The sequence below is a fragment of the Gorilla gorilla genome, chromosome 1, assembly GCF_029281585.2.
Source record: "Gorilla gorilla gorilla isolate KB3781 chromosome 1, NHGRI_mGorGor1-v2.1_pri, whole genome shotgun sequence".
NCBI lineage: Eukaryota > Metazoa > Chordata > Mammalia > Primates > Hominidae > Gorilla > Gorilla gorilla.
In genome coordinates, this window is record NC_073224.2 from 219,849,743 (window position 1) to 219,874,249 (window position 24,507).

The 24,507-nt window shown below is 42.2% G+C and overlaps 1 protein-coding gene across 1 annotated transcript in view; it reads right to left on the minus strand.

Moving 5' to 3' along the window:
* Nucleotides 1-22,134, minus strand: part of PLA2G5 (phospholipase A2 group V) — a 62,916-nt gene extending 40,782 nt beyond the window's left edge. Inside the window, exon 1 of the mRNA XM_019016065.3 lies at nucleotides 21,846-22,134. The gene's annotated coding sequence lies outside the window, so the exon portion shown is untranslated. The remainder of the gene's footprint in view (nucleotides 1-21,845) is intronic.
* Between the last annotated feature and the right edge of the window lie 2,373 nt (nucleotides 22,135-24,507).

Genomic DNA, 24,507 nt, shown 5'->3' on the forward strand with positions numbered 1-24,507 from the left:
ATTTCCATAAGCCTTTTATAACCTTTATTAAAAAGTTGGCTAATGCTTCAAGAAGATCTTGTTAGTCTGACACAGGGTCCCATATGCTGGTCTTGCATCGGTGTGCCTTTGACATTAATGATTAACTTATAGAGAAACTGGACTTATTTTATCTCTCAAAATTGGCCCTTACAATCTCACATGCCCACCTCTTCCATGATAGTCTCTGGGCCTTGAGGAGTTGATTAGCTTTAATTTCTAGCCCTGTGTCTAAGAATGCAGTTTATTTTGATTGGCATCTTCTACTGGGCCTGAAGATGAGGCTTTAATTACTGACAGTGTTTAAGATCTAGCAGGACTTGGTGTCCTTTTTAGACCCAGGAGTCAAAGCCCTGTAACTCAATGTCACAAATACTTAAAAGCACATACAGAAAGATACATGAATATAATAACCTTAATTTTAAAAAATTTTATCTGTCTTTTCCTAAGCAAACCAAAACTTAATAATAATACATAGGAATTGTTTCAATAAACCTTAAAATCTATTAGGCCAGTTACCAAAAGGCAAAAGAAAAGACCTTCTGCACTTCACAGGATATTATGTTGGAAGAAAACATTTCCTTTAGACCTTTAAGAAAACATTGTTAGCATTAGGCCACAACAAATAAAACTTGAGGAAAAAACTTATATGAGCTGAAAATAAGTTGAAGGAGAGCATTACTATTTCACACCCTTTAAAAGGAGAGAGAAAACCAAAAATGGTGAGATGTAATGAAAGTTGAACTTTGGGTTTGTATTCATCTGTTCTCATGCTGGCAATAAAGACATACCTGAGACTGGGTAATTTATAAAGGAAAGAGGTTTAATGGACTCACAGTTCCATATGACTGGGGAGGCCTCACAATCATGGCAGAAGACCAAGGAAGAGCAAAGGGACATGGCACCAGGCAAGAGCACATAACATGTGCAGGGGAACTCCCCTTTATAAAACCATCAGATTTTGTGAGTCTTATTCACTATCATGAGAACAGCATGGGAAAAACCCACCCTCATGATTCAATAACCTCCCACTCTGTCCATCCCATGACACGTGGGGATCACTACAATTCAAGGTGAGATTTGGGTGGGGACACAGAGCCAAATCATATAGGGGTTAAAAAAATTAAAAGCTCTTATAATTTATTAAGAATAAATCAATTCCTTAAGAAAATTTCATTGTTCTAACCAATTATTTAGTGTATAAGTTTTTTTACATCAAGCTCAATCTCTAGAAAGAACATTATAATGTTCATTTAATTATAGACAACTTGATCATGTAAAATCTTTTTAAAATAAATCCTCTTACTGTGACTTACACAGACCATTCATGATATGCCCGGGCTTTCTGGTTTGTCCTGAACATCCCTCTTTCTTAAATAACCAGTCATTTTATTCTAGGACTAAATTTACCATACAAGATTCTTTCTCATATAAAATTATGTATCTTTAAGCTTTCTTACCAAAAAAACCCTCTTTATTTTTATAACTTTCTTTAAACCTCTCTTATTTCCTTGTTCCTTTTACTTTGTTTTATATATAACCTTTAAATAAGCTTTGAATTAGACAAAAATTGTTCAACTTTTTTAAAAAGAACACAACTTTTTTAGAAAGAATGTCTTCCTACAAATATATTTTTATTGGAAAATACCCAAATAATGAAATATCTATTACTTAATTTAATATAACTTTAGATTCTAAATTGTGACATTTGTCTACAAGTATTTAGCCCATTACACTTACCTAATTATTTTATTGTAATCATTTGCCTAGATTGTTTATGAAAACTGTCATAATCATCATTTAAACTTATGGAACCACCATTGCAAAATTATAACAGAGACAGTGAAGAAGATCTGACCTAACTGACTCTATCTTGTTTTTAACCTCCAAGCTGTTCTTGTTCATACCTGGGCATAGGCCAAACTAACTTTTGGAGGAACTTAGTTTATAGTTTAGCTTTGAAATAAAGATGATAACAGTTCTTTCCCAAAACAAACCTTACTGTCTGTGGACTAGACTGCCTAAAGCCACAAGATTAGAAGTTATGGTAATCTTACTAAATTCAAGATGTAGCTAGTTTCATTAAACAAATATCAGTGTCTTATTTATTAGAAATTACACAAACAAAGATCATTCTGATTGGGGCTTGGTTTAGAGTTTTGTAACCCCTATTCCAAATTATGATGCCTTATAGTATTTGGCAGGGATATGTATAAAATTTCTTGATTCATAAACACAAACAAAAATGTATGCTGGAAATTCTTAAGACATTTCTAATATTATTATACTTTACCAACAATTTTAAGGCTATCTTATTTATTAAAGATTTTACTTGTTATTAAACTTGAAAAAGCATTTGACTACTCTTTTCTTTTTTCCTGATAAAGTATTTGATTCAAGAGCTTTTATTTTCTTAAGCCAATTAATTAGAGCTTTTATATATTTTCAGTAGTGAAACATTGTGTACACAACACATAAATAGATAGATGTGTTAGGCATGCCAATAGAAGTACATCTTATAGAGTCATAAAAACCTCTTTTTTCCCCTCTCAGACTTTAAAATTCTTGAAAACCTGTTTCAATAACCTGTATAAATTATTGGTAACCCTAGGCAGTTGTCAGCTAAGTCGTCTTAAATTTGCATATCAAAGGAAACAAATCAGGTGAAAATCAAATAGTAAAATTTACATCATTAGGTACGGACAGAAAAAGTCTAGTGTGTTACAGGAAAATTAAAATGGACTGAATTGCCAATTAAACATCAAATTATAGAAATTATAAAGGCCTTTTAAATATATACACATACACACACATACACACACACACAAAGATCCTATAGCTTTTACTTCAGAACTTTAGCCATGAGATAAACACAAATTCACCAGCTTGCAAACAAAACATCTGTTGGATCCAAACAGTGGTTTTTATCTTAATAGAAAAAAAAACCAGCAGATTTAAAGCAGGCAGAAAATAAAATAGAGAAAAAAAGAGAACTTAGGAACTCTATACTTTGCAGGTTGACCTTAGGGCTCTTTTTCTCAACGTAAATGTGCACAAAGACCATACTACTTCCATTTTACATAAACTCTGGCAAGTAGAGACGCCATAAAACCTACAGAGTGCTCACAGAGGAGTCATTCTCTTTGTTTTCTCCTCATTCTTACATCATTTGTTTCCCACTTTTTTTTTTTTTTTTTTTCCTAAAAGGAGGAACTGAGCTGTGGCTTAGGGTTTTTGTGTGGTGGATCAATGTGTGCTTGCTTGTGGGCAGGACTCCACAGTGTGTCACCACTGAGTTGTTTCCACCCTCCTACATGTCTCAGTTTCTCTCTCCAGAGGTCTAGGACTTCAGAGAGGGCTCAAAATGCTGGGCAATCGGCGCTTATATGAGTTTCCTGGACGAGCCTTATTCTTTCAAATTAATTGTTGTTGAGGATTTCCCTGCAGGGCTGCTGCAAATCACAGGGGGTTAAACCCCCAGACACTCCCACAAGGCCCCTGGTTACTCAGGGGCACCTTTTGGCTGGGAGGAGCAAAATGACCTTTCTCTTCAGAGCTGAGAAAACTCAGTCTCTCATTTACCTATGAAAACAACAGTTCCTCACACAAATGCACACACACAAGCTCATTCAAGATTAATTTTGGGAGAAAAAGTAAATAGAGAAGACCCTTTAGAATGCATCTCCAAGCTAGAATTAGGATCCTTAAACAACAACTTCCTAGGAGAAAATAAGAAACAACAGCCAAGACCACTTTCTGTAAACTGTACTCAGCCACCCCTACTTTGTAGCTCCCATTTGCCATAACACATGCCAAGGTCAAATCCTCTCACAGTACAAAGTAATCTCTGGTACCCCCAAAGCCAAAAAGGTCAGGTCATTCAATACAGGAAAACAGAGCTTTAGACCTAAGAAGAATCTGCCCATGACTCTCGAAATTCCACAAAGAAAGAAGAACTTCCTAAAAGGGGTGATTGGTGCCTTTATTCTGAATTATTTAAAGGGGTTCAAGTCATGAAAAGCCTTTTCTAGATTTTTGGTGCTGCAGATGGCAAGAGAGGGAAGGAGATATAGGGTGGAAAAAAAGTAAAAGAACTTTTTTTTTAAGACAGGAAGTAAACACAGAAACCAAGCACATGGTTTTGGGGATTTTTGTTTGTTTGTTTTTTCCTCTTTTGCAGTTGCAAGGAATTTTAACCAAATTAGAGAGGCTTTGTTACCCATAATTTGGAATTCTTACTTGGATTTAACCAAGTCAGGTAGAGTTGGTCAAATCTGATTGGCAAAAGACTGGAAGAAACAACAACAACAAAAAACCAACAATATGATCGCTGAGCACTCTAATGGTAAAAAGAAATTAAGACAAGCTGGTTGTTAGACTTTAGATAAGACAAAACCCAAATTCAGCTACTTACCTAGGGATGGGTCTCAGGCTGAAGACTGTCCTCTACCATCCTAGAAGCAGGAAGAAACTCAAACTCATCCTGCCTGCTGGGAGTGAGCTCAAATTCCATAAAGGAGTTACCTGCCTTCCAACATCATGGAAACAGGAAATCTTGCTTTCCTTGTTGGAAGCAAGTAAAACTCAAAAAAAGGGGATGGGGTGGGTGGAGTTGTACAGCAAAATAAACTTTAGATCTCGACCAAATTTTGGGAGATCAGAGATTCTCTGTGTCACACGCATCCGTGTGAAGAAACCATTAGACAGGCTTTGTGTGAACAATAAAGCTGTTTATTTCATCTGGGTGCAGCCTGCACATGGACACGCATGACATTTGGTGCTCAGACTTGGATAGGGGAGCCTCCATTGGGAGATCAATCCCCTGTCCTCCTGCTGTTTGCTCCATGAGAAAGATTCACCTATGACCTTGAGTCCTCAGACTAACCAGCCCAAGGAACATCTCACATTTTAAATCAGGTGAGCGGCTTCTTTTTACTCTCTACTCCAACCTCTCTCACTATCCCTCAACCTCTTTCTCCTTTCAATTTTGGTGCCACCCTTCAATCTCTCCCTTCTCTTAATTTCAGTTCCTTTCCTTTTCTGGTAGGGACAGAGGAGATATGTTTTATCCATGAACCCAAAACTCCAGTGCCAGTCACGAACTTGGGAAGACAGTCTTCCCTTGGTGTTTAATCACTGTGGTGACACCTGCCTGATTATTCACCCACATTTCAGAGGTGTCTGATCACCGCAGGGATGCCTGCCTTGATCTTTCACCTTGGTAGCAAGCACCACCTCCCCAGGGGGGCAAGTACCACCACCAACCACTTCTCTCCGTGTCTCTACCCTCTCTTTTCTCTGGGCTTGCCTCCTTCACTATGGGCAACTTTCCACCCCGCATTCCTCCTGTTTCTCCCTTAGCCTGTGTTCTCAAGCACTTAAAACCTCTTCAACTCACACCTGACCTAAAACCTAAATGCTTATTTTCTTCTACAATACTGCTTGACCCCAATACAAACTCAACAATGGTTCCAAATAATCAGAAAATGGCACTTTCAATTTATCCATCCTACAAGATCTAGATAATTCTTGTCGTAAAATGGGCACATGGTCTGAGGTGCCTGATATCCAGGCATTCTTTTACACATCAATCCCACCCTAGTCTGTTCCCAATGCGACCCATCCCAAATCCTCCTTTCTCTCCCATCTGTCCCCTCAGTCCCAACCCCAAATGCTGCCGAGTCTTTTCTATCTTCCTTTTCTACCAACCCATCTGACCTCTCCCCTCCTCCCCAGACTGCTCCACCTCAGGTCACTCCCTGCCAGGCTGAATCAGGCTCCAGTTCTTCCTCAGCCTCTGCTCCTCCATCCTATAATCCTTCTATCACCTCCCCTCCTCACACCCAGTCTGGCTTACAGTTTCATTCTGTGACTAGCCCTCCCCCACCTGCCCAACAATTTCCTCTTAAAGAGGTGGCTGGAGCTAAAGGCATAGTCAAGGTTAATGCTCCTTTTTCTTTATCCAACCTCTCCCAAATCAGTTAGCATTTAGGCTCTTTTTCATCAAATATAAAAACCCAGCCCAGTCCATGGCTTGTTTGGCAACAACCCTTAGACGCTTTACAGCCTTGGACCCAGAGGGACCAGAAGGCTGTCTTATTCTCAACATGCATTTTATTACCTAATCTGCTCCAGACATTAAATAAAGCTTCAAAAATTAGAATCCAGCCCTCAAACCCCACAACAGGAATTAATCATCCTTGCCTTCAAGGTGTACAATAATAGACAGGAGGCAGCTAGACAGTAATGCATTTCTGAGTTACAATTACTTGCCTCTGCTGTGAGACAAAACCCAGCCATACCTCTAGCACCCAAGAACTTCAAAATCCCTAAGCCACACATGCCTAAGCCGCAGTGGTCAAGCATTCCTACAGGACCTCTTCCATCAGGATCTTGCTTCAAGGGCCAGAAATCTGGCCACTGGGCCAAGGAATGCTCGCAGCCCAGGATTCCTCCCAAGCAGTGTCCCATCTGTGCAGGGACCCACTGGAAATCAGACTGCCCAGCTCACCCGGCAGCCACTCCTAGAGCCCCTAAAGCTGTGGCCCAAAGTTCTCTGACTGACTCCTTCCCAGATCTGCTCAGCTTAGTGGCTGAAGACTTACAATGCCCAATCACCTCAGAAGCCCCCTGGACCATCACGGATGCCTAGCTTCAGGTAACTCTCACAGTGGAGGGTAAGTCCGTCCCCTGCTTAATTGATATGGGGGCTACCCTCTCCACATTACCTTCTTTTCAAGGGGCTGTTTCCCTTGCCCCCATAACTGTTGTGGGTATTGACGGCCAAGCTTCAAAACCCCTTAAAACTCCCCCACTCTGGTGCCAACTTGGACAACATTCTTTTATGCACTCTTTTTTAGTTATCCCCACCTGCCCTGTTCCCTTATTAGGCTGAGACATTTTAACCAAATTATCTGCTTCCCTGACTATTCCTGGACTACAGCCACAGCTCATCTCCACCCTTCTTCCCAACCCAAAGCCTCCTTTGCATCTTCCTCTCATATCCCACTACCTTAACCCACAGATATGGGACACCTCTACTCCCTCCCTGGCAACCAATCACACACCCATTACTATCCCATTAAAACCTAATCACCCTTACCCCACTAGATGCCAATATTCCATCCCACAGCAGGCTTTAAAAGGATTAAAGCCTGTTATCAATTGCCTGTTACAGCACGGCCTCCTAAAGCCTACAAACTCTCCTTACAATTTCCCCATTTTACCTGTCTAAAAACTGGACAAGTCCTACAGGTAAGTTCAGGATCTCCACCTTATCAACCAAATTGTTTTGCCTATCCACCCTGTGGTGCCCAACCGGTACACTCTTTTGTCCTCAATACCTCCCTCCACAACTCACTATTCCATTCTTGATCTTAAAGGTGCTTTTTCCATTATTCCCCTACACCCCTCATCCCAGCCCCTCTTTGCTTTTACTTGGACTGACCCTGACACCCATCAGTCTCAACAACATACCTAGGCTGTACTGCTGCAAGGCTTCAGGAACAGCCCCCATTACTTCAGTCAAGCCCTTTCTCATGATTTACTTTCTTTCCGTCCATCTGCTTCTCACCTTATTGAATATTTTGACAACCTTCTACTTTATAGCCCCTCCTACAAATCTTCCCAACAGGACACCCTCCTGCTCCTCCATCTGTTCTCAAAAGAATATTGCGTATCTCCTTCCAAAGCCCAAATTTCTTCCTCATCCATTACCTATCTCAGCATAATTCTTAATAAAAACACACGTGCTCTCCCTGCTGATCATGTCCGGCTAATCTCCCAAACCCCAACCCCTTCTACAAAGTAACAACTGCTTTCCTTCCTAGGCATGGTCAAGTACTTTCACCTTTGGATACCTGGTTTTGCCAACCTGACTAAACCATTATATAAACTCACAAAAGTAAACCTAGCTGACCCCATAGATCATAAATCCTTTCACCACTCTTCTTTCCATTCCTTAAAAACAGCCCTAAAAGCTGCTCCCACACTAGATCTCCCTAACTCATTCCAACGCTTTTCATTACACACAGACAAAGTGCAGGGCTGTGCGGTCAAAATTCCTACACAAGAGCTGGGACCGCACCCTGTAGCCTTTCTGTCCGAACATCTTGACCTTACTGTTTTAGGCTGGCCCCCACATTATTCCTAATACCACACCTGACCCCCACAGCTGTATCTCTCTGATCCACCTGACATTCACTCCATTTCCCCATATTTCCTTCTTTCCTGTTCCTCACCCTGATCACACTTGGTTTACTAATGGCAGTTCCACCAGGCCTAATCTCCACTCACCAGCATAGGCAGGTTATGCTATAGTATCTTTCACATCTGTCATTGAGGCTACCATTCTGTCCCCATCCACTACCTCTCAGCAAGCCGAACTCATTGCCTTAACTCAGGCCCTCACTCTCGCAAAAGGACTACACATCAATATTTATACTGACTCTAAATATGCCTCCTATATCCTACACCACCATGCTGTTATATGGGCTGAAAGAGGTTTCCTCACTACGCAAGGATCCTCTATCATTAATGCCTCTTTAATAAAAACTCTTCTCAAGGCTGCTTTACTTCCAAAGGAAGCTGGAGTCATTCACTGCAAGGGCCATCAAAAGGCATCAGATCCCATTGCTGAGGCCAATGCTTATGCTGATAAGGTAGCTAAAGAAGCACATAGCGTTCCAACTTCTGTCCCTCACTGCCAGTTTTTCTCCTTCTCTTCGGTCACTCCCACCTACTCCCCCACTGAAACTTCCACCAATCGATCTCTTCCCATACAAGGCAAATGGTTCTTACACCAAGGAAAATATCTCCTTCCAGCCTCACAGGCTCATTCTATTCTGTCATCATTTCATAACCTCTTCCATGTAGGTTACAAGCCACTAGCCTGTCTCTTAGAACCTCTCATTTCCTTTCCATCATGGAAATCTGTCCTCAAGGAAATCACTTCTCAGTGTTCTATCTGCTAGTCTACTACTCCTCAGGGATTGTTCAGGCCCCCTCCCTTCCCTAGACATCAAGCTCAGAGATTTGCCCCTGCCCAGGACTGACAAATTGACTTTACTCACATGCCCACAGTCAGGAAACTAAAATACTTAAAATAGATTTTCCACTACCTATCCAAATCCTATAAAACTGCCCCACCCCTATCTCCCTTTACTGACTCTCTTTTCAGACTCAGCCTGCCTGCAGCCAGGTGATTAAAAAGCTTTATTTCTCACACAAAGTCTGTTTGGTGGTCTCTTCACACAGACACAGGTGACACTCTGGAGGGGGTGCTCCCAGACCTCAGCAAATTGTTCTGTTGATCTGGGCCATAAACTTAGCTTATGCTGATACCAAGCACCTATAGGAGATTCGTCAAAGGTCAGGGGTACCTCCACTCAGAATCCCTTTGTGGTTGCCAAAATGTAAATGCTGAATATCTGAGACAGGTTTCAGTTAATTTAGAAAGTTTATTTTGCCAAGGTTGAGGACACACACCCATGACACAGCCTCAGGAGGTACTGATGATATGTGCCCAAGGTAGTCAGAGCACAGTTTGTTTTTATACATTTTAGGGAAACATGAGACATCAATCAACACATGTAAGATGAAAACTGGCTCGGTCCAGAAAGGCAGGACAACTTGAAGTGGGTAGGGGGCTTCCAGGTCTTAGGTAGATAAGAGACAAATCATTGTATTCCTTTGAGTTTCTGATTAGCCTCTCCAAAGGATGCAATCAGATACACATTTATCTCAGTGAGCAGATGGGTGACTTTGAATAGAATGGGAGGCAAGTTTGCCCTGAGCAGCTCCCATCTTAACTTTTCCCTTTAGCTTAGTGATTTTGGGGCCTCAAGATTTATTTTCCTTTTACAAAATAATTGTTGATGCCTTGGATTGGAATTGGAGTTATCAGTATGAATTCATCATTTGAGTAAATGAGTGTGAGTGTTTGTGTGTGTGTGTGTGTGTATTTGTCAGCTTTGAAGCAATGACATCCCACTAGCAATGAGCACTCTTAGTTCCCAGATATTTGTTTCTAAATGTCATTTTGAGAAAAAGGAAAAAGAAAAGAACCATGACATCTCAGAAAACAAGTGGCTAATTCCAGGGCTTTGAAAGACAGAAGATAAATTTGGGGCATTTTGTGGTGTCAGAAAGTAGGATGTGCTAAAACAAAAACAAAAGCAAAATGATGAGGAAATGCACATAAGTAAGATGGCTGAATAGGAATCTCCATTGCTTATCCCTTTGCATCATCTTGAACAACTATCCATGTACAAAAATACCTTCACAAAGTTAAAGAAACCAGGTGAAAGATTACAGTGCCTGGGTATAGCAAAGGACATATAGTGTAGCTTTACTATACTATAGCAAAGGGTATAGTAAAGCAAAATAAACTTTCTAAATTACAAAGGAACACATTGAACAGTGTAGGAAGGACAGTTTTTTGTTTGTGTGTTTGTTTGTTTAATGATATTGTTGTCTATTTTAAACAAAATCTTTAAGGGCAGAATATTTTGAATACAAGAGTAGAAAGAAGACTCAAAACAAAATTCATACCAGTCCATTGTGGTTCTTTGTGAATAGTTTGGTGGTGAGAATGCATTCCACAATATCTAGTTTATAAATTTTATTGTATGGCCCACAGGGTCAAATGAGAGATATATTACAGATGGTTACATTATAAACCTAAGTTTAAGAAACCTGACCAAGCTAATGCTTAAGGTCTATTCTTTTTGTGATCTGATTAAAAGCCTGCAATTCTTGAACTACCTAAAAACTGTACAGAATGGAATATACACAGATACACAGTGAGTATGTAAAGTTCTTATAAGACATGGCACACAAAAAATGGCTTCTCTCTCTCTCTCTCTCTCCACTTCCCCTCACTTTCTCAAATGATATTTCCTATTTATAGGAAATGTTTACAACAAAAGAAGAGCTAGTAGGATCAGACTAAGTAAATTGCAATAAGGAGAGTTGGTGTTAAATCCAGTATTTTTTAATTATTCCATTCCTCAGCAGCAATTTGTAAAGTTTTACTGACATTGATTCTTTGCAACAATGTACAGCTGAATTGTGGAATAGTTCTCCAAGTGTAATTCCTGTCTATTTAATCCTTGTTTTGTCCTCTATGAACATTACTGGGCCAGATATAACATTGCTTTTGGAAGCTTGAAGAAACCCTGAGGAAACAAGTTTATTGACACCTTCCACTGCTCAGAGGCTAGAATCAGTGATTCTGCCCTCCAAAAGACATTAATGTCCATGCTTTGGCCATAGATGACCCTCATGATAAGATAAACAATTTCATTGAGGAATTTCTCAGAGAAGCCCTCTCCTCTGGAGCAAAATCACAGCTACAACCCAGGCCTCCAGTCACAAGATGCTAGGGAATGCCTCAGTCACAGATTCTTGCTCGATGGACAACCTACATCCACAGACAGTGAACCTGTAACTCGAGACTCAGGTGCCACAATAGGTTCACAAGACCCTAACTGAGCTTAGGGACCCAGTCCCACAGCCTCTCCAAGCACCTACACCTGGAACCCACACCACCACAAGTGAGGGTAGACAATGTCAGATCTGATGCCAAGAGAAATACCCTCAGCTGTTACCCCATTGTGGGGAAAATGAGAATAGGAGGACTCCAAAAGCCCTTGACGCTGAGGACATCAACAACTACAGGACTGCTGTTACTGCCAAAACTTATACAGTCTAGGCCACTTAGTTGCCCACTATTATTACTTATCCTTTTTTTCTTTTTTTTTTTTTTGAGACAGGGTCTCAATCTGTCACCCATGCCAGAGTGCAGTGTCCAATCATAGTCTACTGAAACTTCAAACTCCTGGACACAAGTGATCCTCCTCCCTCAGTCTCCTGAGCATCAGGGACTACAGGCATTTACCACCATGCCCAGTTAATTTATTTCTTATAGAGATGGGGTCTTGTTATGTTGTTATCTCAAACTCCTGGACTCAAGCAATCCTCCTGCCTTGGCCTCTCAAAGTGCTGGGATTACAGAAGGATTTAACCTTACCTAGAGCTGAAATGAATTTAGAGAGCAGAGCAAAATATAAAGTAGAAGAAGCAGCAGGAAGAGTCCTGTGGGCATTCCTGATCCCCAGGAAAGCCATTTCTGACTTTGTCTCACAGGGGTCCTTGGGGAGGGCTGCTAGTGTAATTGGGGAAAGATCACAGGGAGAAGGAAACTTCCAGTTAAATCTTATAATAATTTTGACTAGCTGTGAACTTTCCTGGGCAGATTTTTTTTGGGGGGGGTGGGGGCACGGAACAGGATGTGCAGATATGACCACAGAATCCACCGCAGTCAGGGAAGGGCAGGGCCTAAAAGCCCTGCTTGCTTTCTCAGCAGGGAGGCTTGTAACCTGGGGCAAAATCTCAGCCCTGCTCACCAGCTGCCTGGATATGAACTCAGTGCTGGTGGTGGAGCACAGTGGGAATGAGACTAGTCTTGCTGGCTGCATAGGAACTGGGTGAAGCCTGTCACTGCCAGCTTCCCCTTACTTCCCCGGTGACCTGCATGACACAGCAAAAGCATGCATAATCCCCCCCGGGAACCTAATGTCACTGGCCTGAGAACCACATCCCTATCCCCCACAGCCATTGCAGCTAGCCCCACCCAAGGAGAGTCTGAGCTCAGACATGCCTAACTCTGCTCCCACCTGATGGTCCATCTCTACCAGCCCTGGTAGCCAAAGACAAAAAAACATAATCTTTTGGGAGCTCTATGATCCCGCCCATTGCCTGAAAAACCTGAATACTTACTTAGGCAATCTTAGGGCAAACTTGTATTCCCCCATACTACCACAGCTGATGGTCTCTTGAAAGCACCAGCCCCTAGCTGGAGGCCAGCCAATGCAAGCCATTATAGCAACTCATAACAGAACAACCCTGCTCCAAGAAAGGAGAAAATAACAGCTAATTCCACTGCCTGTAACATCCTGGCCAACTAGAGGTCCTGAGTCTATCCATGTGACAATTTCACTGCTAGCACAACCAGCATTCAAGAAAACCAGCACACCAAATAAAACTACAACCAAGGACCCTCAGAGAGTCCTCTTCACTTCCCTGCTACCTCCACTGAAGCAGGTGCTGGTATTCATGGCTGAGAGACCTGAAGATGGATCACATCACAGGACTCTTTGAAGGCATTCCCCAGTACCAGCCCAGAGCCCAGTAGCTCTGCTGGATGGCTAGACCCAGAAGAACAATAATGATCACTGTAGTCCAGCTGTCAGGAAGCCCCATCCCTAAAGGAAGGGGGAGAGCACCACATCAAGGGATCACCCCATGGAACAAAAGAATCTGAACAGCAACCCTTGAACCCCAGATCTTTCCTCTGACATAGTCTACTCAAATGAGAAGGAACCAGAAAAACAATTCTGGTAATATGACAGAGCAAGGTTCTTTAACACTCCCATAAGATCACACTAGCTCATCACCAATAAATCCAAACCAAGAAGAAATCTCTGAATTGCCAGAGAAAGAATTCAGAAGGTCAATTATTCAGCTACTCAAGGAGGCACCAGAGAAAGGTGAAAACCAACTTAAAGAAATTTTTAAAAGGTCAGGTGTGGTGGCTCATGCCTGTAATCCCAGCAGTTTGGGAGGCTGAGGTGGGCAGGTCAGCTGAGGTCAGGAGTTCGAGACCAGCGTGACCAATATGGAGAAACACTGTCTCTACTAAAAATACAAAATTAGCCAGGTGTGGTGGCACAGGCCTGTAATCCCAGCTACTCCAGAGGCTGAGGCATGAAAATCACTTGAACCCAGGAGGCAGAGGTTGCAGTGAGTCGAGATCATGCCATTGAACTCCAGCCTGGGCAACAAGAGCAAACTCTGTTTCAAACAAAAAAAAGAAAGAAATTTAAAAAATAATACAGGATATGGACAAAGAAGTCTCTAGAGAAATAGAGAGCATAAATAAAAAAACAATTGCAACTTCAGGAAATAAAAGACACACTTACAGAAATGCAAAATACACTTGAAAGTTTCAACAATAGAAGAAAACAATAGAATAAATATTTTCAGAGCTTGAAAACAAGGCTTTCTAATTAACCCAATCTGACAAAGAGAAAAGAAAGAAGAATTTTTAAAAAATGAACAAAGCTCCAAAAAGTTTGAAATTATGTTAAATGACCAAACCTAAGAATGAATAATTGGTGTTCCCAAAGAAGAAATCTAAAAGTTTGGAAAACTTATTTGAGGAAACAATTGAGGAAAATTTTTCTGGCCTTGCTAGAGATCTAGACTTCCAAATACAAAAAGCTCAAAGAACACCCAGGAAATTCATCACAAAAAGATCATCACCTAGACATATAATTATCAGGTTATCTAAAATCAAGACAAAGGAAATAATCTTAGAGCTGTGAAGCAAAGGTATCAGGTAACCTATAAAGGAAAACCTATCAGATTAACAGCAGATTTCTCAGCAGAAACCCTACAAGCTAGAAGGGATTGGGGTTGTATCTTTAGTCTCTTTAAACAAAACAATTATCAACCAAGAATCTTGTATCTAGCAAAACTAAGCTTCAGAAATGAAAGAAAGATAAAGTCCTTTTCAGACAAACAAATGCTGAGAGAATTTGCCACTACCAAGCCAGCACTACAAGAACTACTAAGGAGGAGTTCTAAATCTTCAAACAAAACCTTGAAATACACCAAAATAGAACCTTCTTAAAGCATAAATCCCACAGGACCTATAAAACAGTAACACATTGAAATAAAAAACAAAATAAAAACAAGGTGTTCAGGCAACATCTAGCACAACAAACCGAATAATACCTCACATTTCAATACTCACATTGAATGTTTAAATGACCTATATGCTCTACTTAAAAGATACAGAATGGCGGAATAGATAAGAATTCACCAATTAGGTATCTGCTGTCTTCAAGAAACTCATCTAACACATAAGGACTCACTTAAACTTAAGGTATGGGGGTGGAAAAAGATATTCCATGAAGATGGACACCAAAAGCAAGCAGGAATAGCTACTCTTATATCAGATTGTTAGCCCAAACTGCACCATTTTGTAAGATGCCCACTATTTTGCAGACCTTCGTCAAAGTGAAACATTCCAAAGAGGTTCAGGCTGTGAGAAATAGCCTGTCTCTTATATTCTGCTGGGAGAAAATGCAAGGAACACCACATTCTGCCAGAAAAGGGCCAAAACTCTCATCCTGGGAACACGTTATCAACATTTTCCCAGGCAGCAGGCCATGCCCCGCAACTCCTCTCCCACCCAGGCCTATCAATTGCCCCAGCCTGTAAGTAGTGATGGGAACTTGGATTAAGTTGGTCTCCCATCCCTATAGGTCTTATGCTGGACATAAAGCCTGGATTTGCTGTTAAGCTGCCCTCTCTCCCTCTCTTTCTGTGTCTTTCTTTAACCCTTGCCTTTGCTTCAAAATCTAACATTTTGGGTGCCAAAACCTGGAATGGGGATTGGGTTCTAAATGGGTAAGTCTTCTCTTGCAATCTGGAAAGCAGCAAGCAGAAAAAACTAGAACCGGACCTGCTTCCAGATCCTGAGTGGACTCACTGTTCCCAGCCCCCTTCCCTCATTCTCATCACATCCAACACCTGTCTCCCATTAGTGGGTGACTCTCCTTTTTCCTCCTTTCCAGATCCCTATTTCTTCCAATTCACCAGAAAATCCCAGTGCTGGGTGAGAGGTCTTCCCAGTCACCAGGTGACCATGGCCTGCCTTCTTAGGGGATGCACTCAGAATGCTTGCTGCTCCAGCCTTTCCTCACTATCCACCTTGTTACTTTCTGTTGATCCTGAAGTTTGGAACATTTCTAGACTCACAATAGCCAAACATCACATCCCAGTCAAAATAACTCTCCAAAACCCCTCCATTTCCCTTCATCAGTCTCAATAGCCCCTTAACCCAGCCAGCCTCAGGGGCCTCAAACCTACTATCTGTAAACTTTTACAAGCTCAAGTTCTCAAGCCTGTCAATTCTCCCCACAACACTCCTATCCTGGCTGTCAAAAAAACCAGATGGGTCTTACTTCTTGGTCCAGGATCTCTGAGTTAATAACCAGGCAGTGGTTCCAATCCATCCAGTGGTCCCCAACCCACATACTCTAGTCTCCCATATTCCCCTATCTACCACACACTTCTCTGTATTGGATCCAAAGAATGCCTTTTCTACTATTCCCTTGGATCTGGCTTCCCAAAGTCTTTTTACTTTCACTTGGTCAGATCCTGATACTCACACATCCACCCAACTAATATGGACTTCCACAGGGGTTCCAGAATAGCCCCCTCCTATTTGAACAGGCCTTCACCAAGGACCTAGCTGAACTTCCCCTTGCTCCTAACACCCTCCTCCAACACATCAATAACCTCCTTCTCTGTGGCCCCTCCTTTAACCTGTCCATCCAACACACCACTCAGCTTTTAAAATTCCTCCATAGTTGAGGATATCAGGTCTCACCCACAAAGGCTCAGGTAGCCCAAACCCAGGTCACTTACCTTGGGATTGTTCTAACCCCTAATTCTTTGGCCATCCCAAACCAACAAAAGGAGCTAATAAGGGACATGTCCCTTCCCTTCATAAAGAAGGGCTTCCTCTCCTTCTTGGGCCTTGTGGGATACTTCCGACTGTGAATTCCCGACTTTAGCTTGCTGGCCAAGCTCCTCTACATGAATTCACAGCTGGAAGTATCTCACAAGACCTATCCTAGAACCCCTGAACTCAGCTTGCCCCATCAACTACCACTTTAAAAACTTTTTTAAAACAATGCCCTTTTAATGACCCCAGCACTGGGACTGCCCAACCCCACCAAGCCCTTTACTCTGTATGTACATTCCAACCAAGGCCTTGCTCTTGGACTACTCTGCCAAACATACAGCAACACACCACAAACTATTGCATACCTCTCAAAACAACTGGACTCTGTCATCCAAGGCTGGCAACTCTGCCTAAAAATATTGGGTGTGGCCACATTGCTGGCCCCAGAGGCACAGAAACTCACTCTCTAACCAACACATTACTATTGCATCTTCCCATAACCTACAGGACCTCATAAGCCATCAATCCCTTCTATCCCTCCTGCCATCTTGCTTATAGCAAGTGTATGTCTTATTCATAGGTAACCCTCTAGTCACCCTCCAGAGATTAAAGCTCTTAACCTGGCCACCCTCCTCCCTGTAAACACATGAGCTCTCTCACTCCTGCCTGGACCTCTTAGACTCCCTCTCCTCCCGCTTCCAACACATTTTGCAAGCCCTTTTGCAGGGAACACCTACGTGGTTCATTAATGGAAGCTCTTTTAGGGAGCCGTGTCCAGCAGCTGGCTATGTCATCATTGCCAAAAACAAACTCCTAGAATCCAATGCTCTCCAGTCCCATACTACCTCTCAACAGGCAGAACTACCTGTCAACAAGAGGAGCTAGTTGCCCATCCTAGCAAAAGGAAAAAGGAAAGCATTAACCAATTTACACCAATTCCAAATATGCATACCATATCCTACACTCTCAGGTCTTAATCTGGCAGAAAAGGGGTTTTCTAACTACAAAAGGAATCCCCGTAGGAAATGGCAAACTCATACACAAACTGCTGGAGGTGGCTGAACCACCACTAAAGGCCACCATTATCTATTGCAAGGAACACCAAAAGGCTACAAATGCCAAAACCAATGAAAACTTCTTAGCAAATTTGGCAGCCTGGCAGGCACCCCTTAAAACCCCATCATTACTGCCCATTTTTCCCAACATACATCCTGTATATACCCAGGAAGAACAAACCTCACTCATCCAGGCTGATGCTGTTCAGGAAGGAGGATGGTTTTACCTCAGTAATAAAATTGTCTTGCCCAAGTTCCAGGAACCTTCTGTACTTTCATATGTACACAACCATTTTCATACTGGTTACCACCCCCTATGCCAATTCTTATACACATTCTCCTGCCATGACTGCCAATCTCAAAGATATTACTAAGGCATGTTCCCTTTGCACTCAAACTTCCCCTCAGGGAGCTATCAAACCACCTCCTTTCCCCACACACCAGGCCTGAAGACACCTGCCAGGGCAAGACTGACTGGCAAATCAACTTCACCCACATGACCCCCTGTAAAACAAGTCCAGTACCTTCTGCCAATAATAGATACATTCTCTGGATGGATAGAAACTTCTCCTACCACCATCAAAAAAAACCCACACACACACTGTCACTTCTATTCTCTGTATTACCTGCATTATCCTCCCATTTGGACTTCCCTCTTCTATCCAGTCAGAAAACAGGTGAGCATTTGTTTCACAGGTTAACCAACAGCTAGTGAAGACTCTAAACATTAAATGGGCATTCCATATTCCTTACCACCACCAATCTTCAGGTAAAATTAAGCAGGCCATTGCCCTTTTAAAACAACAAGTAACCAAACAGTCCCTAGAGGTTAAGATGGCCTGAACTTCACTTCTCCCATTGGCCCTCATGGGTTTATGAGCCATGCCCTAAAATCCCCTCAGCCTAAGCCTATTTAAACTCATGTACAATGCCCCTTTATCCTCCAGAATCTCCCTGTTTCTCCTCCCCCTTCTATACTGGGTAGTTGGCCTGCATGACACCTCACTCAACATCTAATAAGACAGTACACAAACACTTACGTGCCCCAGCCTAAAGGTCCATCATCAAAACACACCTCCCTGTCCCTACAACAAGTGGACTGGATCTGGATCACAGACTTCTCCTCCTCCCTTCTCCAATCTAAGTGGATGGGTGCTCACCATTATTCTAATTACTCCCACATCGGGAAAGCTAACATCCTTTCCACACGGGATACACCATTCCAAACTAAAAAAAGCACCAAATTTACATCCAGAAATTCCCTCTCCACCCCCCTACCCCAAAATTCTTCCTTTCTTACAGGACTAACCTAGCGGCACTTAACAAAAATTCCAGAATTTGCCAATCCAGAAGGCCCTGGTCCATAACACTCTCTTCCTCCAATTTCAAATCTTTTATCTGGTACATTGTTTCAGATCTTTCCTGGTATTCCTTCCCCACATCCCTGGATAGACCACTCCTATTTCCTACACTAATCCAGGAGCTATGGCTGCAGGGTATCTTCCAAAATTTCACTCCCACTCAAATCTCCTTTTGTCATCTTTGTGAGATACTCTAAGTCCCCACCCCCAGCCTCTGGCAGTAGGGCCCCCTTTGTCAACTTCATACATTACCTCTTAAATCAGTCACACTCCCCTCTTTCTTCCAACTGTTAGATTTGTTTGTCCACACAAATCCAGCTGTTCACAGCCCTTCCTGTTAATCTAACCACATGAACCCGGTCCAAAATAAACCTACATCTCACCTAGTCGGCCAATCCATTCTCTTGACTGCAACCTATATCCTTCAGCCCTATCAGAACCACAATGGCTATTAATTACAAAAACCCATTTCTCTCTCTCTCTCTCTCTCTCTCTCTGTCTTTCCAAAACCAAACAGCCTTCATCTCCTCCCTGACCAACATTCCCTATTAAGCCTTCACAGGGGCTATCCTTACTAACAACTGTTAGGGAAAGAAAGAGAGATCAGACTGTTACTGTGTCTATGTAGAAAGAAGACATAAGAAACTCCATTTTGTTTTGTACTAAGAAAAATTATTCTGCCTTGAGATGCTGTTAATCTGTAACTTTAGCCCCAACCCTGTGCTCACAGAAACATGTGCTGTGTTGACTCAAGGTTTAATGGATTTAGGGCTGTGCAGGATGGGCTTTGTTAAAAATGTGTTTGCAGGCAGTATGCTTGGTAAAAGTCATCACCATTCTCTAGTCTCAAGTACCCAGGGACAGAGTGCACTGCAGAAGGCTGCAGGGACCTCTGCCCAAGAAAGCCTGGGTATTGTCCAAGGTTTCTCCCCACTGAGACAGCCTGAGCTATGGCCTCATGGGAAGGGAAAGACCTGACCATCCCCCAGCCCGGCACCCATAAAGGGCCTGTGCTGAGGAGGATTAGTGAAAGAGGAGGCCTCTTTGCAATTGAGATAAGAGGAAGGCATCTGTCTCCTGCTCATCCCTGGGAATGGAATGTCTCGGTGTAAAACTTGATCATACATTATATTTACTGAGATAGGAGAAAACCGCCTTATGGCTGGAGGTGAGACATGCTGGTGGCAATACTGCTCTTTACCGCACTGAGATGCTTGTGTAAAGTCAAACATAAATCTGGCCTACTTGCACATCAAGGCACAGCTCCTTTCCTTAACCTTATTTATGACACAGAGACCTTTGCTCACATGTTTCCCTGCTGACCCTCTCTCCACCATTACCCTATAGTCCTGCCACATCCCCCTCACCGAGATAGTAGAGATAGTGATCAATAAATACTGAGGGAACTCAGAGACCAGTGCCGGCGCTGGTCCTTCTTATGCTGAGCACTGATCTCCTGGGTCCACTCTTCTCTCTCTATACTTTTTCTCTGTGTCTTATTTCTTTTCTCAGTCTCTCATCCCACCTGACGAGAAATAGCCACAGGTGTGGAGGGGCTGGCCCCCTTCAACAACTATTCAACTTGGAAAAACAAAAAGTTGGAACAAAAACTTTATCCAGGATTCAACCCCCACCTTCTCATGGCTTGCCACCATAACCTACAACTTTTGTCTGCCCACCCCTATTGTTTTCTTTCTGTGTAGCACAAACTCTTATCTTTGCCTGCAGGCAAGTTGGTGAGGAACATACACCCTGGTGTTTCAATCTCCAGACATTAACATTTTGCCTAACAACCAAACTATTCAGGTTCCTTTCCCAATCTCTATTTCCTCCTCCTCCGCACACACCAGACTAACTATACACATCATCCCCTGTTCGCAGGACTGATATGTAAGTGCTGGGAAGGGAAGAGTGTGGTCCCTTTAAATGATATGGAAGGGGAGAAGGGAAGTGCTGGGTAGAGGAAGGCATGGTCCCTGGTAGGGCTCCACTCCCATAAACCTAGGTGAGGACAGGCATTTGCTGCCCAAATGTTGCATTTCCCAAGACCACCCTGGCCTGCCATGCCCCCATCTTGTGCCTATAAAAACCCGGGACGCTAGCAGGCAGACACACAGTGGCTGCACGTCAAGAGGAGCAGATCAGCGGAAGAACACACAGGCAGCTGGACCTTGAGAGGAGCATATCAGCGGAGGAACATGTCAGCGGAGGAACATGTCAGCGGAGGAACGTATCAGCGGAGGAACACACGGGTGGCTGGATGTTGAGAGGAATGCACCAACAGGCAATAGCATGCTGGCAGGCCACCGAAACAGCAGAACTACGTGGAGTTTGGTGGGGGCAGTCAGAGGAGAGCCCAGGGTGCCAAGTGGCCTGAACCAGGGGAAAACCATCTCCCTTCTGCTTTCCACATCTGCTGAGAGCTACTTCCACTCAGTAAAACCTTGCATTCATTTTCCAAGCCCATGTGTGATCCAAGGATCACAGGATACAGAAAGCCCTCTGTCCTTGCAACAAGGTAGAGAGTCTAACTGAGCTGGTTAACACAAGTCGCCTATAAATGGCTAAACTAAAAGAGCACACTAACACACGCCCACTGGGGCCTCAGCTGTAAACACTCATCCCTAGACACTGTCGTGGGGTCAGAGCCCCACAGCCTGCCCATCTGTATGCTCCCCTAGAGGTTTGAGCAGCAGGGCACTGAAGAAGCAGCTGCAACCCCATCGCACACCCTGCAAGGGGTATGAGGGAAACTTTCTTGTTTCAGACTAAACATCCCTGCTGCACTCAGAACCGTGATAGCAGGTTACCCCTTTCTCAGGGCCCTTAATCTTCCTCCTCTTAGCTAACAATTGGCCCATATATACTCACCTTCATAGCCCAGTCAATCTCCCAAAAGCTGAACTCCCTTGTCCAGGCAGTCATCCAGAAACACATTGATACCGTCCTTCTTCTCCACTAAGTCCAGTATCAGCGCTTCCAGGAAAACAACTCTAAAGTCAAACACCCACTACTTCAAAACCCAAACCCTGGTTACAGTGCCCCTAATTCGACAGGAAACAGCCAGATAATCAACAACGCCCCTCTTCCTTTTATATTAAAGTAGAAGGCAAGAAAGTCCAATCTGCACCATTTTGTAAGTCCCCCGCCATTTCACAGACCTTGCTTAAAGTGAAATATTCCACAGGGATTCAGGCCATGAGAAATAGCCTGCCTCTTATCATATTCTGCTGGGAGAAAGTACAACGAACACCACGTTCCACCACAACAAGGGTCAGAAATGCCTCATCCTGGGAACATGTTATCAACATTTTCCCAGACAGCAGGCCATGTCTCCCCAAACCCCTCCAGCCCAGGCCTACAGATGGCCCCAGCCTGTAAGCAGGGGCGGGCACTGACATTAAGCTGGTCTCCTGCCTCTATAGGTCTTATGCTTGACATAAAGCCTGCACTTAAAACCTAACACAGACAAAACAGGCTTTGAAGCAACAATAGTTTAAAGGAAAAAGAGGGACATTATATAATGATAAAAGGACTAATCCAACAGGAAAATATCACAATCCTAAATATATATCCATCTGACACTGGAGCTCACAAATTTATGAAACAATTACTACTAGACCTAAGAAATGAGATAGACAGCAACACAATAATAGTGGGTGACTTCAGTATTCCATTGAAAGCACTAGACAGGTCATCAAGACAGAAAGTCAGCAAAGAAACAATGGACTTAAACTATACCCTAGAACAAATGGACCAACAGATATTTACAGAACATTCTACCCAACAGCTGAGGAATATACATTATATTCATCAGCATATGGAACATTCTTCAAGATAGACCATATGATAGGCCACAAAACAAGTATCAACAAATTTAAGAAAATCAAAATTATATCAAGTACTCTCAGACCACAGTGGAATAAAATTGGAAATCAATTCCAAAAGAAACCCTCAAAACCATGCAAATATACGAAAATTAAATAATCTACTTGTGAATGATCAGTGGGTCAACAATGAAATCAAGATGAAAATTTAAAAATTCCTTGAACTGAATGATAGTAACACAATCTATCAAAAACTCTGGGATACAGCAAAAGCAGTGTTAAGAGGAAAGTTCGTAGCATTAAATGCCTACATCAAAAAGTCTAAAGGGGCACAAATAGACCTAAGGTCACATCTCAAGGAAATAGAGAAACAAGAACAAACCAACCCAAACCCAGTGGAAGAAAAGAAATAACAAAGAACAGAGCAGAATTAAATAAAATTGAAACAAAAAATACAAAAGATAAATAAAACAGAAGCTTGTTCTTTGAAAAGATGAACAATATTGATAGACCATTAGCAAGATTCACCAAGAAAAGAAGAGAGAAGATCCAAGTAAGCTCAATTAGAAACAAAATGGGAGATATTATAACCAATACCATAGACATACGAAAGATCATTCAAGGCTACTATGAATACCTTTATGTGCACGAACTAGAAAACTGAGAGGAGACTGAAAAATTTCTGGACATATACAACCTCCTAGATTAAACCAGGAAGAAATAGAAATTCTGAACAGACCAATAACAAGCAGCGAGATAAAAATGGTAATTTTTTCAAAACCCAGAAATAAACCCAAATACCTACAGTCAACTGATCTTTGATAAAGCAAACAAAAACATAAAATGGGGAAAGGACACCCTATTCAACAAATGGTGCTGGGATAATTGGCAAGCCACATGTAGGAGAATAAATCTGGATCTTCATCAGTCACCTTATACAAAAATCAACTCAAGATGGATCAAGGACTTACATCTAAGACCTGAAACTATAAAAATTCTAGAAGATAACATTGGAAGAACTCTTCTAGACATTAGTTTAAGCAAAGATTTCATGACCAAGTACCCAAAAGCAAATTCAATAAAAACAAAGATAAATAGATGGGACTTCATTAAACTAAAGAGCTTTTGCACAGCAAAAGGAGCAGTCAGCAGAGTAAACAGGTAACCCACAAAGTGGGAGAAAATCTTCACAACCTATACATCTGACAAAGGACTAATATCCAGAATCTACAATGAACTCAAACAAATTAGCAAGAAAAAAACAACCGAATCAAAAAGTGGGCTAAGGACATGAATAGACAATTCTCAAAAGAAGATATACAAATGGTCAACAAACATATGAAAAAATGCTCAGCATCACCAATGATCAGAGAAATGCCAATCAAAACCAGAGTGTGATACCACCTTACTCCTGAAAGAATGGCCATAATCCAAAAATCAAAAAATAATAGATGGTGGCATGCATATGGTGAACAGGGAACACTTCTACACTGCTGGTGGAAATGTAAACTAGTACAACCACTATGGAAAACAATGTAAAGATTCTTTAAAGAACTGAAAGTAGAACTACCATTTGATCCAGCAATCCCAGTACTGGATATCTACCCAGAGGGAAAGAAGTCATTATACAAAAAACATACTTGCACACTCATGTTTATAACAGCACAATTCCCAGTTGCAAAAATGTGGAACTAACCCAAATGCCC